The sequence below is a fragment of the Cajanus cajan genome, chromosome 10 (genome assembly GCF_000230855.2).
Source record: "Cajanus cajan strain Asha chromosome 10, NIPB_CcT2T_4, whole genome shotgun sequence".
Lineage (NCBI taxonomy): Eukaryota > Viridiplantae > Streptophyta > Magnoliopsida > Fabales > Fabaceae > Cajanus > Cajanus cajan.
Genome location: NC_138526.1, coordinates 33948847 through 33965312, shown reverse-complemented (window position 1 = coordinate 33965312; position 16466 = coordinate 33948847). Strand labels below are relative to the sequence as shown.

The window sequence follows — 16466 nt, the reverse complement described above, 5'->3', positions numbered from 1 at the left end:
ATTACTCTATTGTGTTCCTTGTTGGAGATGACGAATGAATATGTGATTAATTTTGAAAATAGATAAATTTTAATATGAACTAAAGTGCTCTGTGAATTCCTGTGTGAACCTTATGAGGTAAAAAATGAAATTTCATGATAAGTGAAAGGTTGAGTTAATGAAATAGTGAATGTATGACATGCATCATATACATATATAACTCCAGGTGTGCCGTTTAGGCCACATACACTACAAGAAAAATTATTATTATCTACGGAATATTATCTACGAAAATTTTTCCGTAGATAACATTTAATTATCTACGGAATATTATCTACGGAATATTTTCCGTAGATAATATTTAATTTTCTACGGAATATTATCTACGGAATTTTTTTCGTAGATAATTTCAGTTATCTACGGATATTTCCATAGATAAAATCTACGGATATTTCCGTAGATAACTGGAAATTATCTACGGAAAAAATTTCGTAGATAAATTTCGTAGGTAAAACATTTTTTTTTATAAAATAATTAAAATATTTAATTTAACATCATTAAAAAAAATAATCATTATAAAATTTATTCTTTTTTAGTTTAATTATTTATTATAATACTTTTTATTTACTAAAAAATTATTTTTAATTAAAATATATTTTAGAATAATGAATAGCTTTAAATTTTGTGTACCATATTTAATGGAAAACATAAAGAAAATATGAATTCAGTTTTACTTTATTAAACGTAAGAAACAAATTAAAGATTGAATTTTTTTAACAAATAAAAACTAATATAACAATTAATAATTTACATTTCTATTTATATTAATTATAAATATTTCTTATATTATATAATAATTCATATAATTTATTTAATATTTTTTAAGTTAAATTTGATTATCTTATTTTTAAAAGATTTATAAATTTATAATTTGTAATTTATAATTTACAATTTAAAATTTAAAATTTAAAACGGATATTATTATTATAAACATACAAATTGGAAAACGAAAGTCCCGCGTTTCACTTGAAGTCCGTAATCCCTAATCCCTAACTCTGCATCTCCTCCTTGAAGCACCTCCTTGATGCATCTCCTTGAAGCACCTCCTTCTTGAAGCACTCTGCATCTTGGCGGCACTTCTTCTCAGTAAGTTTGATGTTCCAGGTGGAGTCGTGTGCAGTGTGAAGTAATATTTGCATTTTTGTGGGTCAAAATCAAGGAACTCTCATGCAAAATCGAATAGCATTACAATGTTTCACAAATATCTTTTAGTTTTTAGGAGTCAAGATACCCATTCACTAAATTACGACTTCCCCCTTTCTTATTTTATGCATCTCAATGTCCATTTCTGCCTTCTAAGATGTTAATTAATTTTATGTTTTACATTTCAGTTACATTTTCAGTTAATTTCAGTTCCTAACTCTCTTCGAACACACCACTGGTCATCACGGGCTCTCTCCTCTGCATGTAGCTGCTGCCAATGGTCGGATCGAGGTTGTTCTTGTTCATGTTCCTTGATTCCTTTGTCTTGTCTTGTCTCTGGATTTCAGTGGTGTTGTATTTTTGTTGCTTTGTGTTTTGATCATGCTGGTGTTTTCTTAAAACAATAAAATAAATAAAAAAATTGGGCAGGTTCTTTCAATGTTGTTGGACAGGTCTTCCAATGTTGATATATTGAATCGCCAAAAACAGGTGCCTTTCTTGTCTCTGTTTATCTTTGCCTGCAATTGAACTCTTTTAAGTTTTACTGCATGTTTGGATAAACTTCTTTACAAACATTTATAAGTAAATATAATAAAAGTCTTGTTGGATACAAACATGTAACAACTTTCAAGAGTTTATTATCTGCTAAAATTAAAGAGCTTTTTTTAGTAGAGAAGATTTTAAAAGAAGTCCTAGTTTGTATTCGATCGGACTCTAAAGGTCTAATTGGATAGATTTCTGCAGAAAAGTACTTTACGAAAAGAAAAATAAGAAAGAAAAGCTAAAATTAGTTTATGCATATGCTAATTTTAAGAAGGTTTTTCTTATTAGCTTCTGCAAAGTCTTATTTTTAATGTATGCATAAACTAGTTTTAGCTTATAGAGCTTCTTATTTTTCTTATGGTCGTAGATAAATATATCTTGTCTATTAATGTTTATGTTTTCTGCTGTCTCTATGTTCATATAGAAAACTATAAATAATTACATCACAATATGTATTAGTTTTTCTTTACTATTGTTTCATCTTGCAATTCTTTTTATTTTTAATTTGTAGCAGAGCAGCTACCGTGAATAGTTGAAGCTGAAAACAAGATTTGAATCGCTTCAAAGAACCCAAAGGTAAATGCAGGATTCAATTACTTTAATATTGTATTTATCCCTGCTACTATAGAAACATTAGGACTAGGCTCTCTTCCATAAATTGTATTATTACATTATTACATCCAAATGAACATTTATAATTGGTAACTTTCTCTGAGAATCACACGAATGAGTCCAGCATACTCTGGCAATTCGATAAAAAAAATAAAATTGGCCTCTTATGTGAATATGATAATTCTTTAATTGGTATTCTTGGAAAACTTTGACCCTCGTATCTGTCTGGAAACAAAAAGAATGGAGTTACTATCATAAAACCTGCCAGGTTCTTTGTATGTTTAAAGCTATGCAATATAAATTGTTGTAAACAGAATGGAAAACAAACCCTTTCCACCTCTCTCTCTCAACCCTTGAAAATAATTTCTTAGATGGGTCCCACTCCCCAATGCCTCCAAAATTTGGCATACCTCACGAATTCAAATGAGTTGGTACTCTTCTTTTGTTCTTTCTGCACTACGTCTCCTATCCAATTCACTTAATACTTAATTAAAATTGTAATTTCATAGCCAATAAAAAACCAGACTATTAATTTATACTTAATTTTCTAGTTCAAAGCCATTAAGCTAAAAGTATGGAATCATCACCCTCAGGAACTAACTTATTCTTTGATTTCCTTAAGGCATTTGCACGTTTGAGTGGTGTGTACGGTGGAACTTATATGCTGAACAAGCAAAAATGCAAGGTAAGTTTGTGAAGATACTTTTATGTTCAGGAAATTCAATTAGACTATAATTACTTGTGGTAGGACAATTTTATCTTGTATGAACAGAATCAAATTGAATTTTGATGTTTATCTTGTCTGATACTGTTTTTTGGAACTATTTTGAAGCAGTTCATTTGTCCTTATTAGTTATTCTGTTCTCTTTCAATTTTTATAACTCAATCATTCCCTTAATTTGTACTGCTCCAATTCTTGAAGAATCCATGATATACAAAGCAAAATGATAATAAGTACTCCTAAAATGAGTTAAGGAAATAAAAGTAAAAAGTATGTAATGTAAAAATCATTTATACTTATTTTTTAAATAATTATAAGAATTTATTAAATGCTTGCAGTAGTTGGAAAAGATTCAGACTCACATTGAAGCTAATTTCATTGAAGCCCATTCATTTGGAATAGAACCAGTGAACCAATTGAATGCAAAATCTCTGTCCACATAAGGAAATTTTTTGGAAATTCTAAAATCAAAGAGTCACTGAACTATTTAAAATGTTTATATCTGGAAAGAAACCAAATCAATTTGTGAAAACTCATTACAATTTTTTTTTCAGTAAGAAACTATAAGTAACGTATTTAAGTTGCTCATACACTTCTTGGAGAAAAGGTAGCTTAGCCAGTTGAGGTGGGAGTATGCTAGGTAGACTAAGGCGCTTGAGAGTCCTAAACACAGAAACAGTTCATCAATCTTAAAGGGGATTCATTAAGTTGCTCATACACTTCTTGAAAAGGAAAGTATTGTAGTTGTGCTCACTTTGCAATAAAAGGAGGTCGCAGGATTTCTCAAACAGAATACCAACTTTTGGTATGTGAAAATTTCCATTCCCAATTTGTTAATTTGATTGAGGCATCTAACCGGAAATGATCTTAAGTTCTTTTAGATCATGGTAGTATAGTGTTAAACATTATTTTTTGGTGATTTCAGCTGTTAATATAGAATAGTGTGACAAATAGGTCAATCAATATACATCTTTGGATGTTGCCAAGGTGGGAGAACTTATAATTTTATTTTTTCTAGAAACATAAATCCTCCAGATTCCAGAATTGTCATTTTTAACTTTCTAGTTGCACAGGAGTGTGTTGTTTCTTCTTAGTATTATATATGGTGCTAGAAAGAATAGTAATTTCCACTTGCTACCTCCTTAATTAGTCCTTGATATACCTTTAGGATAAAACAGGAGCCCTCCCATATGGTATTTTTGCCAGAATTGAACCTAATAACAAATGTTTAAGAGACCCAAATCTTTTTGACTCGAATTGACACATGTTGGTTACAATTGGGTGTTGGAAAATCAATGTTTAATAGCTAAATTAATGTTGGTTACAATATTCAGGATCATGAGAAAGTAATATTTAGATTGATCACTATAAAAGTATTAGAATTAGAAGAAACCAGAATTTGTATATAAATCACTATCCATTTTCATTTGTACATATAACTTTAACTGTGCAGGATCAATGTTGTTGATTTCTCACAGTCCATATCCCTCTTTTGCACATATACTTTAGTGATAGGAGGCTTGCTGTTCAAGGAGGCCAATGTGGAATAATCTGATGTTCATGATATTAGAAATGGGGAAAAAAAAAACTGGTGTGTGATTTTGATTACATCTCACTAGACAGACATCATGTCGCTTCTGATTTTCCCATCAGTTACGTGCAGTAAGAGTCCTTGAAAATGCAGTTGTCATCACCCCAGAATTTGTTTTTTTTTTTTACTTTTGTTTTGTGTCTTTTGTGAACTTGATTGCAATTGTTCAGTTTTGTTTTGTGCATAATGTCAATATCTCATTCTCGCAGTTTCACCTTCTAAACCAGAGTACTATTCCTCATCGGTTTCCTCGTATATACAACTCGTCAGGTACTTATACAATTATACACACTTTTTTTTTCATTATTGTTATGCAATTTTCTGCTGCATTTTTTTTTCTGATTGCATTTTGTTTTCGAGTTTTGTTGCTGGTGCTTGTGTAATTGTGTTGATTGTTGAAGTGGATTGATGAAGTGGATTTTATTTTTTTTATTTTATTTGATTTGAATTGTTTGACTGTTTTGAATCTGAGTTGCTATTAGATATTTTGGTGCTGGTTTTCATTTTTAATTATTGTTATGCAATTTTTTGTTACATTTTTTTTCTGATTGGATCTTGTTTTCGAGTTGTGTTGCTGGTGCTTGTGTAGTTGTGTTGATAATCGAAGAGAAATTGTTGTTTTTTTTTGTTTTTTTTATTTTGTTTTAATCTGTGGCGAATCTGAGTTGTTAGATATTTTGATGGTTGGATCAAAATTGGGAAACCAGAATTGCCTAATTAAAAATAGGAAGACCGGAATTGTTTTATAGGTTTAGGGTTTAGGGTAAGTTACCTACAGAAATTTCCGTAGATAACTTACCTACGGAAATTTCCGTAGGTAAGTTACCTACGAAAATTTCCGTAGGAAAGTTACCTACGGAAATTTCCGTAGATAAATGCATCCGTAGATATATTCCGTAGATAAACGCATCCGTAGATAAATTCTATATCCGTAGATAAAATCCGTAGATAACGTTATCTACGGAAAATTTTCCGTAGATAATGTTATCTACGACCTTATTATCTACGGATTTTTTTCCGTAGATAATCCGTAGATAATTATCAGTTATCTACGGATTTTCATCATTATCTACGGATTTTTTCCGTAGATAATGCTGATTTTTCTTGTAGTGATACCAGTGATGTAACAAGCTGTGTAATGAAATGACTTATTCCAAGTGTGCCGCTTATATATGCCACATACCAGTGATGAAATGATGTATTCTAGGTGTACCTTGGGTCACCAGTGATGAAATGATGTGATGAAATGATTTATTCCAGGTGTGCCGCTTAGGCCGCATACTAGTGATGTACTGAGATATTTTAGGTGTACCTTTGGTCACTAGTAATGTATTCATGAATAAACGTGCCCAGGTATGTTACTATGCAGCATACCAACAATGAGAAATGTGAACTTTCGTATGGTGCCACATGCATGCATTTATGAGTCGAGTTCATGGCATTATTGCATAATAAGTGAATGTATATGTATTCTAATGTATTTATAACTTAAGAGTTATGATTGGTGATGTGTAACTTGTGTGGTAATTGTTATGACTGTGTGTGCGTTGCTTAACATTTATTACTACATCTGAATTAGAGTAAGATGTTTCTCACTCCCTTGTTATTCTTATACATGTTTAGATTATGTTGCAGGTGATCATCATCATGAGGATGTTGGTGATGAGACTTAAGGATTCAGTTGGGCATGCTCTGATAGGATATGTGACATTGGGACATAGCTAGGCTTAGTTTAGGATGTTATTGTTTTAAAAACCTTAGTTTCTTTTCTTTTGTAATTTCTAGCGAAGGTATAATGTAGATGAAGTCTATAGTTGCAGCGATTGAATCCAAGGAGAGTGTATGTTGAGAATTGTAATTTTGAATGTTCTTGATGAAAGGCCAAAGTGTGCATCTTTGTTATATTTTTATTACATGATTTGGAAGTTATAAATTAATTCCTAACTAGGAGGCACTTCCACCTTTACTAGAATTAATCTATATTTCCTTTATTATTTTTTTTATGATTTCTTGAGTTTTGATACTTACATGTTGACTTTTTATGGTTTATGAATTACGGATGTGAACCTTCTACCTTGTGATATTTGAGACATTTGTTTTATCCATGAAAGATGTTATTAACTATGAAAGATTTTATTTACTCAAAAAGAAGAAAAAAAAATTATTGTTTACATTTATTGTGTATTAATATTGGGGTAGAGGGTGTCACAATCTTTGAGAGAATTTTCATAAATTAATTCAATTGTTTACTTAAAAGTGTCATGAGAATAAAAAAAGTAGGCTTATATAGAACTAGGTAGCTTATGGAGCAAGTTAAGCTAACATGATTCAAAAATAATCATGGTTGCCTAACCATGGCTAATTAGACATTCTAGATTTGAATTCAAATTTTGACTCCAACTCTCCCATGTGCATCATGTGTTGTAGATCTAGTTTAGCCTATAAGAGAAGGTCATATGGCAAGCAAGGCAGGTGTGACTAGTTTCTAAAGAATCCTTCAAGTTTAAATACTCATAAACTTACCTTCTGAAAAACAAATTTTATATAGAACTAATTTTAAATGGGAAAACAATTCAATCCCTTATTGTAGTCTAATATTTACTTTAGAACCAAATGCTCACTCTCTACGCTAAAAGAAGACAAAATCATAAAGCATTTAGCTCTTTCCATCAATAGATCTTCAACTTGCTTAGCAAACATTAATTCATCCTTCTCAAAATCCAAAAAGATTAAATCTCTCTTAGCATATTAGCAAATAACCAATTCATCCCCAAATTCAAATTAATGAACAATTATAAAAGCATTTTATATATTGATTTGAATATATATAACAAAATATCATGTGGTTTTCAAATTTATTGTAAATTTGTAAACTTAATCTATACATTAAGAACTTTTATTTTAATGATTGGATCGTTAAAATTTAACATATATAATGAGTTATTGAGTAAAGTAATTTTATCAAAAGTTACTTTTAGAGTAATTTTGACCCCTCCTCTCACTCTCTATCTATCTATGTGTATGTATATATATATATATATATATATATATATATATATATATGAAGAGAGATCAAATGACTCAAAGGGTAACTTTTGTTTAAGTTACTTCACTCAATAACTCATTATATGTTAAATTTCAATGATTTAACTGTTAAATTAAAAACTTTTAACACATAAAATTTACAAATTTTAAAATAATTAAATATTATTTGATATTCCATTTCGTTAATTTAAATTGAAGAATAATTATAAAAGTATTTTATATATTAATTTAAATCTATTTATAACATTTTTTTACACCATATATAACATCTTTTATAAAATTATACTTTTTCTTATAAAATAGAGAAAAAGTAGAGAGAACAAACAAGACAATATTAGATGGAGAAAGGAATCTGACTGATGTATTGTCTTTGGGAGAGGACTAACCTATTTATAAGTACATGTGGTAACTAAACAATTACACAATAAAGGGAATAATACATAACCAAAATATAAATGGTAATGATTGATAATGAATATTGGCATTCACTAATTAAGTCACTAATTATTATTCATAATATTCCCCCTTGGATGTCCAATATTTAGAATGTGTCTCGTTAAAACCTTACTAAGAAAAACCCTATGGGATAAAAACCTAGTGAAGGAAAAAGAGTACATCATTCATAAATATTTATTTCTCCCCCTCATGCATACAATCTTTAAGATGACGGAGTCCTATCTTGCGTATCAACTGTTCAAAAACTTTTCTTGGAAGTGATTTTGTAAAGAGATCTGCTAGGTCGTCACTTGAGCGGACTTGTTGAATATTTATATCACCATTCCTTTGAAGATCATGAGTAAAAAAGAATTTTGGTAGAATATGTTTTATTCTATCTCCCTTTATGTATCCATTTTTCAATTGTACAATATATGCAGCATTATCTTCATATATAACTGTCGATGTCATTTTTCCAGAAGATAAACCACAAGTTTCTCGTATGTGTTGAATCACAGATCTTAGCTAAACACATTCACGACTTGTCTCATGTAATGCTAAAATTTCAGCATGATTAGATGAAGTGGCTGATATGGTTTGTTTTACAGATTGTCATGAAATGGCTGTACCATTACTTTTAAACAAATATCATGTTTATGATTTACCATTATGAGGATCTGACAAATAACTTGTGTCTACATAACCATTTAGTAATATATGTCATTTTAAAAAAGAGATTATTTGAATGTAACATTCTCTTAATCCTAGAGCTTAAAGGTACAACTTATGACAACTTGATATCTTTAAAAAAAAATTCTCCAAAAACAAAAATGTCTAACCAAAAAATCTTTTAAGATAATAATATCTATAACAATAATTGTAATTAAAATTTTATTGAATTGACTTTGGTGTACACCTCAGTCAATTTTATATTTTTAGGTTGAATGAGCTGGGATAGTTCAAGAATCCTAAATTTAAAATTTAATTAAAAAATATCAACACACAAATATTTTCTACAAAGAACTATGTGACTCTGATTCTCCATTGCATATGGAGATACGTAGGAGCAGGAAATAAATCTTGTCGAGCCAAAAAATAATAATATTATATTTTTTGATAAATGCATTAGTTAAATAAAATATATTTGTTTGTTATAGTTTATTTTAATTAATTTAGGGTGAGATAAATATTTTATACATAATTTGTTTAATTAATTAAAAGTAATCATCTTAAGATGAACGTTGTGAGGTGCTCATACCTTCCTCACACGTAATCAACTCCCAAACTCAAAAATCTAGTTTTCGTAGACTATTTTTTACTTTATGGTTTTTCCAATGTTTTTCCGTAAAAAATAACATTGGTGGCGGTTCCTTATTTTTAAATTTATTTTTGTCATCCCATTGCTATCTTGGTTGCGACAGATGGTGACTCCATTGTTTTAAACTTTATTTTTAGCGTCCCATTGCGATCTCGGTTGCGACAGATGGCGACTTTACTATTTTAAACTTTATTTTTATCGTCCCATTGCGATCTCAGTTGCGACAGATGGCGACTCTGCTGGGGAATTTTTTGAAAGTCAAGCCTATAATAATTGGTTAAACTAATTAATAATTTTTTTAAAAAAATATTTATCTCACTTTATTTTATTTTTCTATTTTAATTTATGTCCCTTATTTGTTGTTTGTCTTATTTGCATGAATTATATAAATATGTGTTGTGTAATTTGAACTTTAGGATAGAAGAATTTTATTTTTTATATCATATGTGTTGTGTTTTGTAGATTGGATAGTATAGGGTTGCTCCCTTCACACACTTCACTTGCACAATTTCACACACGTTTATGAGTGGGTCCTATGTCCGGACTTGAGTGCAACTTAGGATAGGAAAGATGTCGAGTAGTGGTAACCTTCTAGATGTACATCTTGCTTGGTTATCATGAAGGCTTCACCTAGAGTTTGATTTTATCTCGATGATATTATCGTTTCTAATAGTTTACCTATTGTTGCGGTTAATATTTTGAGAAAGAATCTTTGGCTCTAGGAACCATTTTAGGACCTTAGAACCACCTAATGGGAGGAACATATTAATGGTTGTATGACTATCCATTGTTAGAAAAACCTTGTAAGTCACAATTAGAAAGTATCTTACCATTGAAAATATAGCATGTGCATTAAAGAAAATGAAAATATATACAACCTTTTTTTCTCTCTTATTCATCATTTCATAATATACATCATACATTTTTTTTAACTTTTATCATATCTCATGCCCCTTCAATATAACACTCATCACAAAAAAACTATTCATGCATGCATTCATCTACATTTCATAATTCATTCATAATATGCATTTTACATCTTTGCATAAAAAAAATAATATTCTATGAAATCATTCATACAACTTTAAAAGATTGCAATTGTCATCATCATTGACACTTTTGTTTCTTAAAGAAAATGAATAAAGTTCTCTCTTGTATAATTCAAAGTAAGATCATTATTTCATTTGAGCATTTAGTCTAAACTGTATCTCATAACATTCACTATTTTCATAATTTCTCATGACATTCACGCATAAGCATTATTTATATTAAGTAATCATGTTAGTTATATTCATTAGGCATATCCATCGTCTTTTCTTGTAATTCTCCATGATCGCATTCATTCTCACTTTATCCCGCGAATCAAATGCATTTGTTTCTCTCTAAAAAAACAAAAAGAAAAAACAACTTTTTTTATCTCAAATTTTTTATTTTAAAGTTACTTGTGTTCATTTTTCTTTTTTTAACTTCATACATGCATTTCATAGTAAAATAAAGGTCTAACTGATTGCTCACTCATGTCATTTTAGAAAAAATAACTATCTAATTTGATTATTTTCTTTTAAAGAGGATATCAAGCAACAAATTTATGCAATGTCTCAAAAGAAAAAGAAAAAACAGGAAACAAAGAAAAATGGGGAATAACATGAAACTATTGTTCTCACTTACATTTAGTTCTCAACCGAGAAGATGAGCTCTCTAACAATTTAACTTGTCAATTGACATGGTTTTAAAACCATTGTTAACCTTTTGAAGTATTTATTTCATTAACTTGCTTAACAAGTTGTGTTATCTTCATTGTCATAAATTGTCTTTGTCCCATTACATCTCATAGTTTCCTCATTATTCTTCCAAAAAAATAAAGAGTTTGTTCTCATAAAAAGTCAAGTTTGTTGGATGATTCTCAATTAGAAAGTTTGGCAATAGAAATTTGAAGATTTCTTATCAGGGCAAATTTATCATTTTATGAGTATTTGTCCAACCAGCTACCACATTTAATGGAGACAAGTCTTATGAGCAAAAAAAATAAAGGAAAAAAAATGTAAAGTCCGTTAGACTGAAAACTCAAGAGGGCAGTCTAAGCAAAAGTTAGGACAAACAAAAAAGAGAAATGATAAAAAGAAAAGGAGTAACATGGAGTCCATTAGGTTTTGTCTTAGGATTAACCTTTCAAAAATAAGCCGTCGAGATTTGAAATGATGTATGACCATGTTTCTCTATCTCCAAAAATATATATATCACTTGCCACCCAAATTTGAGCCTAAAAATGAAAATTTTCTTCAATTACCTCAAACAAGGCTCACCCTAAGAATAGGGGCAACATAGTGTTCACATTTAATTCAGCTTGTTCATGATACCATCTAAACAATGAAAAAGAAAAAGAAGAGAAATGAACCGGGAATTGTTTTATCCTTGATGTTATTGCTTAAGGTAGCTTTTTATGCTAGTGTGACAAGAAATGTGGTGGTAAAATTCATTAAAAAGAGATTTAATTTGTCATTATGATGGTCTATCGATTCATATTGCTACTGATGATAAGACCAATTTGAGTAACATGATGATGAGTTATGCAATAACTTCATAATTTGAATGGGGCAGTAGAAATAACAAACAAGATTATCAAGAAAATTCTTCAAGAGATGGTGGTAATTCCACCAAGTTGGTACGATATGCTCGTTTTTCCCTATATGACTACCATGCCTCTGTTCACACCTCCAATAGGGAAACTCCATATTCCTTGGTGAAGATAGGAAAATGTGTTGCTAATTAAGGCATAAATGTCCTCCCTATGAGCATTGGCTGAAACCAAACTTGAGGAAGTTCAATGAATTCAAATTCCTTATGATCAAGTGGACATTATTGAAAAAGGATTAAATTCCTTGTGTCACGGCTGATTTTATTAGAAAAATGGTGAAGAGAGCCTAAAATAAAAGGTTCAGGAGTGTCAAGGAAATTTGGCGCCTAAGGAGATTTGGTGCCCAAGGAGATTTGGTGCTCAATAAGATCCTACCAACCAAAAAGGATCATAGAGGGAAACAAACTTCAAAGTATGAAGGGCCTTATGTGGTGAAAAATGCCTTTTCAAGAACTTTGATCTGTGGAAAATATAGATGGTGGAGATTCGTCCCTTCACGCAATCAAGACATATCATGTCTAAAAAGAGTGAATCATAAAAAGAAGAGACAAATAAAAGAAAGAAAAGCTCGTTAGGCTGAAAACCTAAAAAAGGCGGCCTAGGCAAAAGTTAGAGCAACCTGGTAGGCCGCAAACTCCAAAAGAGAAACCTAGACAAAAGTTGGGGTGAAAAAAAAGGGCGAGGAAAAGAAACCGAATAAAGTATTGAAGTCAACACTATAGTAAAGATCCTTGTTTCAAATAACCTTCAAATGCATATTTGAGCCTTTGTATCCTTTCTTTCATAATTATCTCACTGACCAGTGTTACAACTTGATAAAATCCATATAGATCAAAAATTGGTTGCTTTTTTTTTTTAAAGTTTAGCCTTAAGACAAAACAATTGAACTCATCTATCATTGTTAAAATGATTGCTCCAAAAAAATACAAATGCTCATAAGACTTGCACATCCATTATATCATGAAGAGAAACAAACATCCAGTGCAAAATCTTCTATTCATCAATGTTCATTGATTACTATGCTCAATAATTATGAGAATCATTCAAAAGGATACATTGGGAACAAATCACAAGTCATGCCTTCTTTTGATTCCACCTTACCGAATTAAATGAGACATTTGTTTTATGTCTCATTCCTCCATCAATTCAGACATCAATGTAATTTCCTTGAGTCAGAAAACAAGGCAATCACATTCATCATTGTCTCCTACTCTACCCCTTCCTTTCAAGACTAAATTGGAACAACCACTTCACACTGAGGCAAAGGATCTCATTGTCATTTCATCGCCTTAACCTTTAATTGGAATAATTGTCTAATCCAACTTTGTTCCCTATTTCTTCATAAAATGGGGCAACTCAAATTACTCCTTTTATACTGGGACCTGTCGCAACCGAGATCGCAACGGGACGATAAAAATAAATTTTAAAACAATGAAGTCACCACTAATGTTTATTTTTATGGGAAAACATTAGAAAAACCACAAAATAGAAAATGGTCTACAAAAATCATATTTTTGAGTTCGGGAGTCAATTACGTGTAAGGAAGGTATTAGCACCTCATAACGTTCGTCCTAAGAAGATTACCTTTAATTAATTAAACAAATTATTTATAGCTCATAAAATATTTATCTCACCCTAAATTAATTAACTATAATGATCAAAAGTATTTATTTAACTAATGCATTAAAATTATTATTGTTATGTAAAAAGGAAGATAATATTATTTTTTTTATTTTTTCGCTCGACAAGATTTATTTCTTGCTCCTACGTATCTCCATGTGTAATGAAGAATTAAAGTCACGTAGGTCTTTGATAAAAAAAAATATTTGTGTGTTGATATTTTTTAATTAAATTTTATTTTTGTTAAATATAGGATTCTTGAACTGTCTCAGCTCATTCACCCTAAAAATATAAAATTGATTAAGGTGTACACCAAAGTCAATTCAATAAAATTTTAATTATAATTATTGTTTTTGGAGAAAAAATTTAAATATATCAAGTTGTGACAACTTGTATTTTAAATTCAAAGGTTAAAAAGATGTCACATCTAATTAACCATTCCTCCAATAAAATTTTGATACAATACTTCCAATATTTATATTGAATATTCTAACATTATATTTTGATACTTAATCATATTTTGAATTTAAATAAGACTTTAAGATGACAAGTAATCTTTTTTTAAAATGAAAGATATTACTAATATATAAAATAAAAATATAAAAAAAGTGAGTTCAATATACTCACTATTCTTCGCTCAAGAAGTGGTAACTTGCTGGTCTCTTCCTCTGGGTTCCCTCTCGTTCTGTATTCTTATCAGTGGAACCTATTTTCCTTGACTAATCTTGAACATCGAAGACAATGTAGCCAGGGCATCAGCCAATTGATTTTCCTCACGAGGGATGTGATGGAAAGTTATTTCCTCAAACTATTCTATCAAATTTTTTATGTATGAGTGATATGGAATTAATTTCGAATCCCGAGTTTCCCATTCATCTCTGAGTTGATGAACAACTAATGTTGAGTCTCCATAAACCTCTAACACTTTAGCCTTAAACTCCAAAGCTGCTAGAATCCCCATTGCACATGCTTCATACGTTGCCACATTGTTAGTGCAATCAAAACCCAACCTTGCGGTTGTCGTAACCTGAAAATTTCTGATCTCGCGACCTATGGTTTAGACATCCTTTTGAAAATCTCATCAATTAAGGAATGCCTAGACGCTAGACTAATCCTTAATTAATGGTTTTGAAAATAGGTTCATGGAGTCGCCACCAATGTTTTACTCTAAACAATGGAAAAAGAAAAGATTTTTAAAAGTCCAATAATAGCCTTGATAACCAGAATTGGGTTTGGGGGTCGGTTACATGTAGGGAAGGTATTAAACACCCCTACAACACCCTTAATCGGTACCATATGATGAAGTTAGCATTATAAACAATAATAATATAAATATTTAATCCCCTTTTATTGATGACTATTTACATGCTTGAAATTTAAATTATACAATTAACCCTAAAATTTCTACATGATTGCTTTTATTATAACAATGTTTATAAAAGATAAGAAATAAAAGGGAGAGAAGAAGATTGATCGAAATACCTCTTGAACGAGCTCTATTGAATCTTCAAATATGGAGATTTTTAGGTGCTTTGTGGCAACCTTTCACACTACAATAAGCCTCACAAAACTCAAGAAATGCAATAGGAGGGAAAGAGAGAGAAATTTCGAGCTCTAAGGAGTCTTGGACGAAATTTTGTGGCCTTGAGAACTTTGCCTGAGTCTTATATTTATAGACATCAAAAAGTTGCCAGAACGGCCCGTTCCAAATTCAGAACGGCCCATTCTAGATCTGTACGTTACGTGTTAATTTTGCCTCTTGGAACGGCCCGTTCTAAAACCAGAACGGCCTGTTCCAGAGTTGAGTTGAACACATAAATGCCTATGCTAGAACCACCCGTTCCAAACTAAGGTTTTAGGCCTTTTTTCTAACTTGGAACGACCCGTTCCAAACTTAGGTTTTAGCCTTTTTTATGAAATTGGAACGGGTCGTTCCAATTTTGGAACGGCTCGTTCTAAACTAGGGTCTTAGACCCTTTTTGTAACTTGGAACGATCCGTTCCAGTTTGGGAATGGCCCGTTCCATTTTTGGAACAGTCTGTTTCGAGCTACTAAAACCAACTTATTTAGGCTTTAGGCTTTCTGATGTCATGTCCTGTTGTTTCCATGCTTCGGGAGCTTTTTTCCTTGATAATAGACGTCCATTTCATTACTTTTGGGGGTCCGGACAAAATTAGGTGTCTACATTTATTGTACCTCTAAGATAATGAAGGATTTATTTAACTTCATTCCAATGTTTTCGTATAGGTGAAGAACTATATCTTGCTAACAGATTAACAACAAATGCTATATCAGGTCGTGTATAATTAGCAAGGTACATTAGTGCTCCTATAGCACTAAGATATGCTACTTCGAGACAAATTATTTCTTCATCTTTTTCTAGGGATCTAAATGGATCTTTGTTAACATCTAAAGATCTTACAACCATGGGAGTGCACAATGGATGTGATTTATCTATATAAAACATTTTAAGCACCTTTGTTATATAAGCTTCTTGATGCACAAGAATTCCATTTTTTAAGTATTCAATTTGTAGTCCTAGACAAAACTTTGTCCTTCTTAGATCTTTCATTTTAAATTCTTTCTTTAAGCAATCTATTACTTTTGAAAGCTCTTCAGGAGTTCCAATGATGTTTATGTCATCTACATAAACTATAATTATGGCAAATCCATTTTCAGATCTTTTTATAAATATACACGGACAAATTGGATCATTTTTATATCATTCTTGTAAAAAATATTCACTAAGTCGATTATACCTCAT

General features: G+C 30.6%; 1 long non-coding RNA gene across 3 annotated transcripts; it reads left to right on the top strand.

Moving 5' to 3' along the window:
• The first annotated feature begins 843 nt into the window (after positions 1-843).
• On the top strand, positions 844-6807 carry LOC145952908 (uncharacterized). Of its 3 annotated transcripts, none has more exons than XR_014430404.1 (7): positions 844-1473; positions 1612-1671; positions 2240-2301; positions 2960-3863; positions 4512-4710; positions 4859-4919; positions 6285-6807. It is a non-coding gene; the product is annotated as an uncharacterized LOC145952908 (long non-coding RNA). The 3 variants fall into 3 exon arrangements; XR_014430403.1 differs by having other exon boundaries at positions 854-1473; positions 4568-4710; positions 6273-6801; XR_014430402.1 differs by having other exon boundaries at positions 854-1473; positions 4568-4710; positions 6285-6800.
• The last annotated feature ends 9659 nt before the right edge of the window (positions 6808-16466 follow it).